This window comes from Nelumbo lutea, chromosome 1 (assembly GCF_056320005.1).
Source record: "Nelumbo lutea isolate HS-2025 chromosome 1, American lotus-T2T, whole genome shotgun sequence".
NCBI lineage: Eukaryota > Viridiplantae > Streptophyta > Magnoliopsida > Proteales > Nelumbonaceae > Nelumbo > Nelumbo lutea.
Window position 1 is genome coordinate 51,935,322 of NC_142684.1, and position 10,540 is coordinate 51,945,861.

General features: G+C 40.6%; 1 non-coding gene across 1 annotated transcript; it reads right to left on the minus strand.

The window, feature by feature from the left end:
* Positions 1 to 1,276: 1,276 nt before the first annotated feature.
* LOC148874628 (small nucleolar RNA R71) lies at positions 1,277 to 1,383 on the minus strand. The gene has a single exon (XR_016106105.1). It is a non-coding gene; the product is annotated as a small nucleolar RNA R71 (small nucleolar RNA).
* Positions 1,384 to 10,540: the final 9,157 nt, after the last annotated feature.

Here is a 10,540-nt window from a genome sequence, read left to right on the forward strand (position 1 = left end):
TTTTATCTTTATGATTTATCCAAGATTGTGATTTCCATATAGTTTATGATTTATTGTGTTTAATGCAATTAAGAGATTGGCCACCTCTTAATTGATTTGTGTTATGTGAATGAATCGAGAGATGAATTCACATAATTGACTGAATAATTCATAGTGTGAATTGGATGGTATGTATATATATATATATATATACATGATTCATCTGAACTTAATGGTTTTTTCTTAGACTTAATGCATTTCCATCTTGAGAGCTCTACTCAAGAGATCGAAGGGTTACCTGATGGACGTAGTTTTAGTATATCTCGAGAGAGAATATTAAATAAATTTGGAAAGACCTCAGCTTATGGAAATGGCAAATAATCTTGGTTAATCGAATCCATTAATATTCATTACATTTGTTAGGTGGACCTAAAAGTCCTAGCAATTTCATCCATTGCATATTTGGTTAGTGATCACCCTTGCTTTTATTTTCTTTCTCTAGTTTTTATTTTCAATAGTTCTTACTTAAAACTGAATTTCGATTGTCCAAATAATTAGGGAAGACTGTCGTTCTAATACTTATTTTGTTAAATCCCCATGGGAACGATATTTTATACTACTTGATAACTAGTGCACTTGCTAGGGTTATATATTTATAGATATTAGAACTTGTTAACCTTGATTAATTTGGATTTTTTTATTGTTGTTTTATTTTGTTATTATTTTATTTTTATTCTACTTGTTCGATTTCTTGTTGGTTCAGATTTACTAGTGCATGACACGCACTAGACAAGAAGGACTAGCTGAATTTGATCTAGAAATTGAGAGGACCCTTCGCTTGTTGCAAAGGGCCAACAAAGGTAAGACAAGAGAGGAGGTTGTTATTGGCGAACCAGCAATAGAGTTGGAAGGAGAGATGGTAAAAGGAAATCGCACCCTATTGGACTATGCTTGTCCAAACATTGATGGGGCAACATCTAGCATTTGCAAGCCCACCATTCATGCCAACAACTTCGAAATCAAGTCTGCAATAATTCAAATGATCCAAACAAGCATTCAGTTTAGTGGGTTACAAAGTGATGACCCTAATGCACACATTGTTAACTTCTTGGAAATATGTGATACCTTTAAGCATAATGGAGTTAGTGATGATGCTATTAGGCTTAGATTATTTCATTTTTCATTGTGTTATAGAGCTAAAGATTGGCTTAAGTCACTCCCTACAGGAAGTATCACCACTTGGAATGATCTAACCCAAAAATTTTTGGCTAAATACTTCCCACCCTCTAAAACAGCAAAGTTAATAAATGATATTACTACTTTTGGTCAATTTGAAAGGGAATCCTTGTATGAAGCATGGGAATGATTCAAGGAGATGCTTAGGAAGTATCCTCACCATGGGATACCAACTTGGCGACAGATTTAGACTTTTTATAACGGTATTAACCCCTCTAATCGATCCATTATTGATGCAGCCGCAGGTGGCACAATCATGAGAAAAACACCAGAGGAAGCTTATGACCTAATAAGGGAGATGGTGTCAAACAGCTACCAGTGGAGCAATGACCGAACCAATCAGAGGAGAGTACACTATATCAATTCCCTTGCAGCCATATCTGTGCAACTTGCTAATCTGAATAATAAACTTGACACTTTTAATGTTGCAGTAATTAATACACCATCTAGCATCTCATGCGATTTATGTGGTTAAATAGGGCATATTATTTTTGATTGTCAATTAAATAGTCCTTTTATTTCCCATGAGAATGCTAATTTTATCTCTCATGCTGGCAGGTCAAACTTCAACCCATATTCAAATACATACAACCCAGGGTGGAGGAATCATCCAAACTTTTCATGGAGCAACAATCAACCAAAGACAACCATGGGATTCCAACAACAACTGCCTCCACAAGAAAAAAAGAGTAATCTAGAAGAAATGATATCTAAGTTCATTAATGCCACTGAAGCAAGGTTTCAAGAACAAGATAAGAGGTTCTTAAGCCAAGAAACATCAATCAAGAACTTAGAATTTCAATTGGGGCTGATTGTAAGCATGCTATCGGAAAGAAAGGAGGGAAGGCTACCCAGCAACACAAAAAAAAATCCCAGAGAGCATGTGGATGCCATAGCCTTAAGAAGTGAGAAGACAGTTGGTGAAGCCCAAGAAGATGACAAGGAAGCTGAATTGGCCAAGCTACAAAAAGAGAATCAGGGAAGCACCCCTAAACTAAATTTAGATGAAATTAAACTTCCTATCCCTTACCCAAGAAGAGTCTTGAAGGCTAAATTAGATAAACAATTTGAAAAATTTTAGGAAGTGTTTCAAAATATCCATATTAACCTTCCTCTTCTTGATGTATTGTCACAGATGCCGAAGTATGCCAAATTCCTGAAGGAGGTAATGTCCAACAAAAGGAAGTGGGAGGATTGCGAGATAGTAAAGCTAAACGAAGAATGTTCGGCCATTCTTCAAAATAAGCTACCCCCAAAACTGAAGGATCCAGGGAGTTTTTCTATCCCTTGCACCATAGGCAATGCTGAATTTGAGAAAGCTTTATGTGACCTTGGTGCTAGTATAAATTTGATGCCCTACTCTATTTTTAAAAGACTTGGATTACATGAACTAACATCTACCACCATTACCCTACAACTAGCCGATCGAAACATTAAATACCCTAAGGGAATAGTGGAAGATGTCTTAGTTAAAGTAGGGAACTTCATCTTCCCTACTGATTTCATTGTGTTGGATATGGAGGAGGACAGATCGATGCCATTAATTCTAGGGAGAGCCTTTCTTGCTACTGGTAATGCCTTAATTGATGTACAAAAGGGTCAATTTACTCTTAGGATCAATGGTGAAGAAGTGATATTTAACGTTTTCCAAACTCTGAAGTATCCCAACACGAGAGAACATGAAATATATGTAATCGACTCCATTGATGTGGTGGCGGAAGAAATTAATAAATCAAAGATAGATGACCCCTTTGAAAACTGTATCATTAATTCATGTAATAACATGCAGGTGATGGAGGATGGGGTAGTGGAGGCAATGAATTATTTAGAGGCTGGCCAAGAAGAATGCAAACCAAGACAAGGGAGATTTCTACCATTAGATGGGCCGACCTCCACTAAAGAATTACTACCTTCCATCAAAGCACCTCCGGCTTTGGAACTTAAACCCTTGCCTTTTCATTTAAAATATATGTTTTTGGGAGACAGTTCCACCTTACCTGTAATTATCTCTTCACAGGTCTCCAAGAGGAAAAGTTTGTGAGGGTGCTCAAGCAACACATATCCGCCATAGGATGGAGCATCGCCGACATAAAGGGATCAGCCCGTTGGTATGCACACACAAAATTCTGATGGAGAAGGGCTGCAATCCCAAGGCACAACCACATAGGAGGCTGAATCCTAAAATGCAACAGCTAGTAAAGGCAAAAATTCTGAAATGGCTCGAAGCAGGTATTATATATCCAATTTTTTACTCATCATGGGTAAGCCCCGTTCAAGTCATACCAAAGAAAGGAGGGATTGCTGTAGTTATAAATGAAAATAATGAATCAACTCCCACAAGAACAATAACTGGTTGGAGGGTGTGCATAGACTATCGAAAGCTAAATGAGGCCACTAGGAAAGATCACTTCCCTTTGCCATTTATTGACCAGATGATAGAGAGACTTGCAGGGCATGAATATTATTGCTTCCTAGATGGCTACTCCGGGTACCTTCAAGTACCCATTACACTGGTAGATCAGGAAAAAACCACTTTTACTTGCCCATATGGGAACCTTTGCATTTGGGAGAATGCCATTCGGGCTATGCAATGCACCGACCACTTTCCAGCAATGCATGATGTCATTATTTGGTGATTTCATTGATGACTTCATGGAAGTCTTCACAGACGATTTCTCTATTTATGGATCAACATTTGATGAATGCTTGCTGAATTTGAAAATGGTACTTCAAAGGTGTGAGGAATCTGATCCATATTTGAGAAAGTGCAACATTGTTCCTTGCAGCCGAGGGAGAGGTCCTCTCTTGTCGGGCAGTGTATGATCATTATGGGCTGAGAGGTTAAGTGTAAGGCCATTGAGGACAATACCTAATGGGCTAATCTTGCATCTGCCCACAGTCCCTGGGTGTTACAAGGTGGCTTGGCCCAGGGACCACTTAGGGTAAGTGTTGGGCCCATAGAGCCCATCCGATGGGTTTCAGGGGGTGCACTGTCCATAACAATGTATTCGGCCAGGCTTTGTAACAAAGGATGGACTGAACCCATGTGGCTGATGTGTAGACCAATGTTTGGGTCCCACGCCATACAAGGAAGCCCAACTAGGCAGCAGTTTGGAAGGCTTAATGAATACATAACCCTGAATGGGCCTTAAGCCCATTTCGAACTGGGCTAATTTGATTAGTCTTTAAGGGGCGAATTCTGAGATAAAATCAGCTAATAGGATTGGGCCCACACCCTATCCACTTAGAGAGTCCAAAATCTAAATGAGATTTAGATTTGGAAACTTCCTAATTAGATTAGAAACTGGCTTATCTAATCTGCAGATAAGATAAGGATTATCCCTTATCTTAAAGGGACTTCTAATCCAGACATGATTTGGGTTAGCAACTCCTAATGGGATTAGGAGCTGATCCCTTTAAGTCTATAAAAGGAAGAGGGGGTGGCAGCCTTTAGAGATCCAAGACAACATCCAACAGACACAAGTCTAGTCTTCAGAGCTGAGATCACAGAGGAGAGGATTCTGCATCCTGCAAATTCTCTCTAGCCGCCTCTTTCCTGCAGCCGCCGCCTATAACAGTTAAATCTCCATTGTTTGGGAGAAATCAAGATTGGATCTTGATTCTAATCTTTTGGAGAAAAGATTGGTTGGAGTTGTATTCACTAGCCGTCCAGGTGATTCTTGGGAAGAATCAAGTTCTTAGGAAGGACACTGTTGATTCTGCTCCACCTTGCACTGCGCCATCTTCAGTGGGAGCAGATTTTGGTTTCTACCTTGGGCGTGAACACATCCATTGAGAGATATTATTTCTCTGTATCAGGTATTATCTCTCTCTCCTCCTTTTGGTTCAGATCTGGTTCAATTTATGGTTCAAGAATGATCCTTGAAAATATGATTTTCTAAATAGGGAATTCGATTCCTAGTTGAAGGGAAAGAAAAATTTTTGAAATTCGCCCCCTTTATTCCGCAATCTTGGGCATCCATGTGATGGACTTCCTATCCCTTCATCATGTGCTTAGGTGAGATAGACAAGAAAGGATGCAAGCAAATCTAGCTAAAATTTTCGGCTATGGAAGGTTTCTCAGTAGTTTGAATGATCAACAAGCAAGATGCAATACAGATTTGACCCTTGTGAGCATTCGGTTTCTGACGGACAAACATGGTTTGATTATTCTAGAACTTGTCTTATTAGGCATATTGAGACCACGATAATGAGTTCATGTATTAGAATGTGATACTCTTATCTTTAAAAAATAAAAATAAAAATTCTGACTAAGTGTGAGATGAAAGAATGGTAGGATCCATCTAATGGAGGCCAAGAAGGGTGCGGAATGGGGGGCAAATTTCAAAAAAATTTCCTATCTTCTTCCAACTGGGAATCATATTCCCTAAATTTAGAATACATTATTCAAGGATCCTACTTAAACCATAAACAAACCAAATCTGAACCAAAAAGAAACAGAAAGGATTATACCTGATCTAGAGAAATAATATCTCCCAAAGTTGGTGTTCATGCCCAAAGAAATAACCAAGATCCGCTCCTGCTGAAGATGACACAGCTGTGGATGGAACGAAACCAGCAGGGTGCATCCTACAGACTGGATTCTTCACAAAAACTCTCTGAAAACCTTGAACACCGAATCCTAGTGTCTTTCTTGCAATACTATTGTCAAGAACTGCTTTCTTGACGTCCTGTTGCTGCAAAGATCCAATCTTCCAATAGGTAGTGGCGGCGACTAAAGGAGGAGAAGTCCAGGGACGAAGAGGGCAGAACTGTCTCTTCTCTTTGGAGTCTATGAGAGATCAAATCTCATATTGTTGGATGTGTTTCTTGCTTCCTCAAACCCCTTAGTTTGAAATCTGATATTTCTGCTAGGGTTTTCTCTTCTTTCTTCTTGATTAAGAAACCTCCCAATATTTTGGGAGTTATCCCAATCCAACTCAGTATTTGGATAGAGTTTAATCTTAATCCTATCTATAGATTAAGTTAGTTAACTCTTGATCTTATCAGGAGGTTACCAGATTCAAATCTAATTTGAATTTGGTCTCTTAGAGTGGATAAGGTCAAAGACCCAATCCTTTTACTTACACTAATCTCAGATTGGCCCAATGAACTGGTGATCATATCAGCCTAGTTTGAAATGGGCTTTTGGCCCATTAAGTGTTTAGTGTTTAACCAGTTTCCAACCTGCTGCCCAGTTGGGCTTCTTTGTATGGCATGGGACCCAAGCATTGATCTACACACCAGCCACATGGGTTTGGCCCAGCCATTATTACAAGGCCCAGCCGAATTCACTGAAAGACTCAGTGACCCCCTTGAGCCCATCACATTGACCCTATGGGCCCAACACTTCCATTAAGTGGTCCCTAGGCCAAGTCATCTTAAGAAAACCTAGGGACTGTGGGCAGGTGCAAGATTAGCCCATCAGGTATTATCCTAAATGGTCTTACACTTAACCTCTCAGCCCTTAATGATCAAGCACTGCCCGACAAGAGAATACCTCTCCCTCGGCTGCAAGGAACAATGCCGCACTCTCTCCTCACATGGATCCCGGGAATTAAAACCTTTTGCAAATCTTTTGAAACCATACATATACATATACATATTAATTTTGTAAAACAAAATTCCAACGATTGAAATCAACTGCCGGTAGTTTGGTTTCCATCAGAGAGAGTGCATTCCCGATCATTACCATTGTCCGACAAAGGGGCTGATCCTGTCACTATGACCACTCACTCAGATGAATTCTCAGACTGCCCCAACATGTCCAGGTTTTGACTCCCACTAAGGATCTCACTGATTGACACATCAAAGACAGCCCGATCCGACACCTAGTGATGTGTCATAATCAAGTCTAAGGGTTAGGTGTAACTTTCCTGTTTTAGGGTCTTACACCAAATAACATGAATCAAACATAGCTTCTGCGTAAGTCACGGGATCCTCCTCACTAGTCAAGGCTTCCACCAGGTAGGAATCCTGGTCATAACCATATCGGACTGGTGGTCTGGATACCCGGGTGGACCTTCTAGGTTGGTCACTACCTGGAACTTGTGGGACATCTCCCACTGCTCGTGAGCTCTCCTCATCAAGAACTATTTCCTGACGGTGAGTGTCCATGATGTAATCGGATTATAAGAATTGGGCGTTTCGACTGCAGAACACTTTCTACTCACTTGGGTCATAGAATAGATAACCCATTGAATCCTTTGGGTAGCCTATAAATAGGCAACGACTGGTTTTGGATTCCAACTTGTCCGCACTTGTTCTTTTAACGTGTGCAGGACAACCCCAAATCTTCAAGTGTATCACACTTGGCTTCCTTCTGGACCATAGTTCATATGGAGTTTTCGGAACTGATTTGGTTGGAACCCGATTCAACATGTAGATAGCAATCTCTAATGCATATCCCCAAAAGGATGTGGGTAATTCTGAGCATACGAGAAGTGACCAGACCATGTCCAACAAGGTCCTATTCCTCCTCTCTGAAACACCATTGAGTTGTGGTGTAGTAGGAGGAGCTAGTTGTGACACTATCCCATTCTCCTTTAAGTAGTCCCTGAATTCATCAGAGAGATACTCGCCACCTCGATCCGATTGAAGGGCCTTAATTTTTCTCCCTAACTGTTTCTTGACTTCCTGTCTGAACTCTTTGAACTTTTCAAAGGATTCAGACTTGTGTCTCATTAGGTACACGTAACCATATCATGAAAAATCATCTGTAAAGGTGATGAAGTACACGTATTGATTCCATGTCCTAACACTCAAAGGACCACATACATCAGTATGTATTAGGTCAAGTGTGCCTCCAGATCTTTCAAGCTTACCGTCAAATGGCCGCTTAGTCATCTTACCTTGTAGGCAAGGCTCACAAGTGGGAAGATTTTCTACAGTTAGAAAATCCAAAGGACCATCCTTTACCAGTCTTGTGATTCAGTCAATACCGATATGGCTAAGTCGGTAATGCCAGAGGCACGTGGGATTAATTGTATCATGATTCCCTTTCTTGGGATTTTTGACCAATGTAGTTTCAGTTAGGTTAGTTTCTAGAGAAGGATGTAGAACATAGAGATCATTCTCCAGTTCCACGCATGCGATGAATTTGTTATTCCATTTAATAGTACTCATATTACTAAAATAAATAGTATATCCATCAGCACATAGTTTAGAAACAGAAATTAAATTTCTTCTCAAGTTCTAAACATAAAGACAATCTTTAAGTAAAATGACTCCTTCTCTAAAAACTAATTCTACGGTTCCTATCGCCGCAGCTACAACACTTGCAGTCATTCCCAAGAAAAGTGTCACTTCGCCATCACTCAATCTTCTGCTAACTTTGAACCTCTGCAGTGAGTTACACGCATGAGTTGAAGCCCCGGAGTCAACACACCAGGACACAAAAGTAACTAACATATTAGTTTCTATGACACAAGTTTCGATGTTACCTTTCTTAGATTCCAGGTAGGTAGGACAGTTCCTCTTCCAGTGGCCGGTCTGTTTGCAGAAGTGACAAACATCAGATGCCTTGTTGTTCTTCTGCTTCTTGGGTTTGGCAGCTTTCTTCTGGGGCTTTTTTGTCTTTCTCTTTTTCTTGCCCAATTTGTTAGCTTCAGCAAGCATAACCACAGGCTCATCCTTCTTTAAAAGATCCCCGGCCCTCTGCAACATATTGCTGAGTTCCTGGACGCTGACATTTAGCTTATTCATATTGTAGTTTATAGTGAACGCATTGAAGGAAGAGGGCAAAGAATTTAGGATGGCATCCACTTGCATGCCCAGATCTAGCCCGGATCCAAGAGCTTCAAATTCGTTAATGTATCCCATCATCCAAAGACAATGGTCATGAACTTTCTGCCCCTTGGACATCTGTGCGGTCATGAACAATTTCAGGACCTTCTGTCGAGTGAAACGGTTCTGCTCTTTATACATTGTTCTTAGACTATCCAATATATCCTTGGCTAGTTCGATCTTATCAAACTGCCTCTGTATTGAGTTGTCTAATGAGGCAATGGCAAAGCAGCGAGCTAGGGAGTTCTTATCCTCCCAATCTTGGTAGTCCCTCCTACGGGCCTCAGAAGCCCTATCACCTAGATGTTCTGGGGCAGGATTTTTCACCACCTTATCTAACTTTTCAGAAGTTGGGACTAGCATAAGATTTCTGTACCAGTCGGCATAGTTTGGGCCCTTAAGCTTGTTATCGTCTAGAAGCTTGGCAAATTGATCATTTGCCATTTTCTGATAAAATAGCAAAATGTTAGTCCACAACCTTAGTTTGATTCATGTTACCTACATAGATATGGCTTTTAATCTATGTTCCATTCCCATTTATTCATCTCTGAGATTTTCCCTCCCTTCTCAATGACGGAGACAACGGAATGTCTCTAGAAATGTGGGGAATCACATAGGGTGCGTGAAGCCAACTGTTCAGCTGCATAACCCCACCACCTTTCTGTGACAGATCATATCCACTCTTCAGATGAGTTTCCCTTTGGCCTCTGTCAGACAAGGTTCAGAGCCGTTTTCAGGTAAACCTTTCTGTCCAGTGAGTGCACACCCATCATATTCAGGTTACGCCAAGGTACCGTGAGAGAGTTTCCATTTTCTGGTGAAGCCCTCCCACATCGGTCTCTTGATGCCCCTATCATCTAATGAAACACTAACAGATCCAACAGCAAATGGATAGCCCAATTTTATGGTGCGTTTCCTCATTACTGATGGACCCATCATTGTGCTAATGACAGAAGGCCTTTAGAGAGTCCATCAAATGGATCTCCCTATCACATGTACTCATATTTGCTTGGAGGGAACAAAATTACGCCCTAGTTCTAATTTAGGTCAAACCAAAGTGGCTCCCACTGACTTTCATAAAGCCAGATTTCTGGTGGGCCTCAATTAGCTAGAGGTTTCGTATGCATCCCTTTTCAGGGTTGTGGGGCCCACCAAGTAGAGAGGGGTCATCCAATGACCTTAAGGGACACCATGGCAATGATGTGCATTCAGCCATGGTGTGCGCAAGAGCCACTGACGAATTAACATGGGCCAAGTGCTTATGGCCCATGGTCGCAGCACATCATACATCCAAACATCACATGTAAAGCAAGAATTGATCCAATCAATTAACTGCTGTAAAGCCCATCGAATAGTCCATTTAGAACCTAAAGCATTAATAGTTAATGTTTACTAGGTGTATGGGCTGAATAGCAGTTAGCAGTTTGGCCCATATAGCTTTTCTCACAATAATCGGCTTTTGCAGTTTTAACCCTTTAAAACTGGGCTTTACAGGTGGGCCGAATTAATCCCTATAATTGAACATCAGATTTGGAATAAC